Source organism: Alligator sinensis, unplaced genomic scaffold, assembly GCF_000455745.1.
Source record: "Alligator sinensis unplaced genomic scaffold, ASM45574v1 scaffold601_1, whole genome shotgun sequence".
NCBI classification, from domain to species: Eukaryota; Metazoa; Chordata; order Crocodylia; family Alligatoridae; genus Alligator; species Alligator sinensis.
The window spans coordinates 855,641-859,759 of NW_005841905.1; positions in this window are offsets into that span (position 1 = coordinate 855,641).

Here is a 4,119-nt window from a genome sequence, read left to right on the forward strand (position 1 = left end):
GGGGGTCCCCCCATGGTTCTCTCCCCCCTCTTCCAGCCCCCCCCGACCCCTTACTCACCAGCACTGGAGCCCTGGTGCTGAAACATGCAGCCTGGCCGGCCATGTGTTTCAGCACCAGGGCGAGGGCCAACCATAGAGATGGTCTGGCAGCCAGAGCGTCTCCATGGAGGATCCAGCCTCTGGTCGCCCTGGGCCGCTTTTTCTTAAGCTTCTAATTTTCTCCAGGGGAAATGTCCAGGGAACATTTTTTCGTTCCTGCACGTGCTTGTTGCCCCGCCTCAAAGGGGTTTGAGGTGGGGCAAGAGGCACTTGCATGCTCGTGTGGACGCACCCATATTGTTTCAGAGACAACTTTGTGGCTGATCAAAAATTTCCTATGGAAAATGGAAATGGATTCCTATGGAAAACATTTTCTATGGAAATATTTTTTGATTTTTTTTCCCCGCTCTATGGAAATTAGTTTTTCATTTCAACTAAATGATAATTTGTAAGTGTCTGCTGAAATGTTTCAATTACAAATATTTTGTATTTTCACAAAGTATCTGAAGATGCTATTACAGAGCCTCATGGATGTTTAGGTTCATTGTCTTATAGAATGATACGGTTGGAAGAGATTTTGAGAGTCATCTAGCCTAACCTCTTGTAAGATCTAGCTGAAAATTTGCTATTTCTAAATGATCCAAGATGGATGATGTTCCATCTTTTCTTGAAAACCTCCAAAGAGATTCCATGAGCTTCCTAAGCATTGTGTATTACTGTGCTAATGTTCCTGTGGTCTCCATTCTCCCCTAAGCATCAGGCTTACCAGCAGGACTATTATCCATCATGATGATCTATGTCTGTGGACTCTCAGTAATGCAATTCCTCCCACGCTGAAGAGGGGAAACATGATGCGTCACGGGAGAAGTAGTCCAACAAGTGAGTTCATCTGATAGAAGAGAATAAGAGTATAGGGACTTGAATTAAAACTTCAGGGAGACATTATAATATCATTTCTAATTTGAAATATTTGGGGGCTTTGGGCAAAATATTTCAGTATTTCTATTTTCACCAAAAATTCAAATTTGTGTAGAAAAGAAAAACAAAATCAACTTTAATAATAATATTATTCAACCTTGATTTTCACACTTTTGTTTTCTTCCATGAACTCACCATCTTTTGGCATGTTCCTCAAAAGAACTCTACTAACAATTAAATTTTGGCTGTAAAGGGGGGAGGTAAATTCAACTCTGTAAATATTTTGTAGAAAGAACACCTTTGGTTTTGACCATGCATGTTTAATTTCCTTCCCTGGCATAAGTCTCATATTTAGCTTTTGATAAGAATGCTGGATATTCTTGCATCCCTCTCTCAATCTGTTTTTCCTGACCATTCAGTAGGATCAAAGAGCAAACATCACAGCTTTTGTTCAAACACTGTGTTGATTTTATGACTCTTACCCTCTCCATTTTAATTATGTGCCTGCTTTACAGAACATCTGTAATATGTTTTTGACTTGTTTGTTAGCTATGTTCTTCTCCTCCTCATTCTTTGTAGTTATAGTTACTGGTGTTTCCTTTAATTCCACTAATGACATGAAATTGAGGAAGAGACAGAGTGAGTCACTTGAAAGAGCAGCATTTCAAGCACCACTTAGAGTGTAAAAGAAACCAGAGGTCAATTTCTGTATTTATGCATTATTTGTAATTTCCATTCATACAATAAACACACACATGAATACATATATATGAACAAAACTAATATATATATCTGGCACTGACTGTGTGTATGACTTGGAACATGAGGCCTCAGGATCTATCCATCTATTTCTATCCATATAGCTTCTGAGGCCTGATGCTCCAAGTCCTACACACACACGGTCAGTGCCAGATTTAAGTAATCTCAGCATGTCAGAGAAGTTCTTTTGAAAAATTGAGCCCTCCAACACTACTTTCTTCCTTTAGCTCAAGTAGTCAAGGCCCAAGATTTTCAATCAGGCCCTGCCATGGCTATGAAGCTTTGATCTGCTCTATAGAAACAACTCAGATGAAAGTCTAAGGATACTGTTGCATGTTACAGTTTGGACATGCTCACTCTCAGGAAGGTAAGGCAGTATTAAAGTGAGTGTGTTCTAGGAGAAGTCACACATTAAAGGATTAATACACTAACCTGCATAACTCTGACTTGGGGCTAGAGGGCTGGCAAGTGGGGGCCTGGCTAGGAGCTGCCAAGTCTGCCCTGTGGCTGCTTGGCTTTGTGGCTCCCCAGCAGCTCCCTGTCCATCTGCATCCCCTTACCTCCCCAGCGGCTACCCTGCAGGTGCCTGGTTCTCCCCGGATCTCTGTCAGTCCAGGGCAGCAGTTCTGGATAACAGATCATCCACATGGGGGAAGTGAGGGAGGTGGAACAGGTGTATCCTGAGACTGGAGGACTTCAAATTGCTGGTACTGGCCCTATGGAGCTGCCTAACACCAGCTAATCCTCTCCCAAAGAGACGCAACTTTAAGACACCAAGAGGGCACTTAGCTCCTTCTCTTCTGTCCTAACCTGCGAACACTCTGGTCTTAAGAGCATTTAACATGTGGGAAAGATGATGTCTAACAACACCGTAAGCTACAGACAGCCGGTTCATTTGACAATAAGAAAATGCCCAACCTGTGTGTGTGTGTGTGTGAGGAGGCGGGGGCATCAATCCATCTCAAACACTAGCAGTGTTGTGCTATTAGCTGCACCAAAACTGAGCAAGTCTTGCTTGTTATTAGGGCTAAGGGGCTCTGATAAATAACTTAACTGGCTGTAACTAAATGCAAACTGCCAAGCAGAGGCTGACCACTCTGGATAACAATGTAAAGAAAGTTATTGATGTGTGAAAAGCGGAGAGCAGGCTGTTCCTGCAGGAAATAGCAGGCATGTTTAAATGGGCTTAAGCAGTGGCATTAATATTGGAATCAATGAGATTTTGCAAATATCCAGTAGGGTAACTCTCGGTAGTAGTGTTACCTTCCATAGTTTGTACTGAGCATGGTTCTTGCCAACATTTCTATTTAGTGTCTTGACATTGTGATTAAGCTTGAGATCCTTGCTCAGTATTCCCTGCCCCCCCCTTACTTTTTTACTTCCAAAGTTAGCTGAAAGTTCAGTGAGGGCTGTACCTGCACATAGCAAAGAGTTAATTCCTCCTTTGCTGAGTGGTGGCAGATCTTGGAACTGTAGCAACACCTCAGTTTCCTGATAGGGGACAAATCAAGGATGCAGAGTCAGAGTATTTTCTAGCAAAGTTTGTTAAACCTCTACATCAATCCTGTGTAGAGCTGATAGGGTATTTTTCAAATCTTTTATGCCAGAGGTGGGCAATTATTTTGGGCGGAGGGCCGCTTACTGAGTTTTGGCAAGCCATTGAGGGCCGCATGACAGGCAGCCAGAGGCAGATAAATATTAATTTTCTAAATTTTTTAGGGGCCCCACGGGCCGGATAGAATGGCCTGGCAGGCCACGTCTGGCTCACAGGCCGCATTTTGCCCCCCCTCCGTTTTATGCTGATACTTAAACTCTTCATGGAAATATATCCGCCTCAACAAAACTCAGGTTAAGAAGGTTTGTTAGATTCAGGAAAAAGACAGAAATGCAAGACCTGGCAAAAGCCTGATGCTTAGAGCACTTGTCCGACTCTTGCAGACCCTGGATGCTAAATTTGGGTTCCTCCCTTCCTTGGTGAAGGTCCCAACCAGTGAGCAGGTGAATGTCCCTCACACACTTTCAAGTCATTGGAAAAGTCTGATTTTTATTCTAACACAACGTTAAAAACAAATGTTGAAAACCTCAACTTTTTCATGAAATTAAATTTTCAGTCATGTCCCGCCCAAGTCCTACATTCCCGGAAGAGGAGCAGTCAATACTGCACATAAGCCTAACTGAAGTTTCTGTAAGAAGCTGCAAGTCACCAAGAAACACCACTCTCTGGCTCTCTGGTTTAACATGCTGGTCTCTTTTACAACATCAGTCCCTTGCATCCACACTGGGAAACCCTAATATAAGGCCTCATGGTTTCAAAAGGTGATACCTTTTTGCACAGTGGCTCTGCAATACAAAACAATCCCATAAAAGGTCCAACTCCCTCACACAAAGAAGGATGCTTTTCCC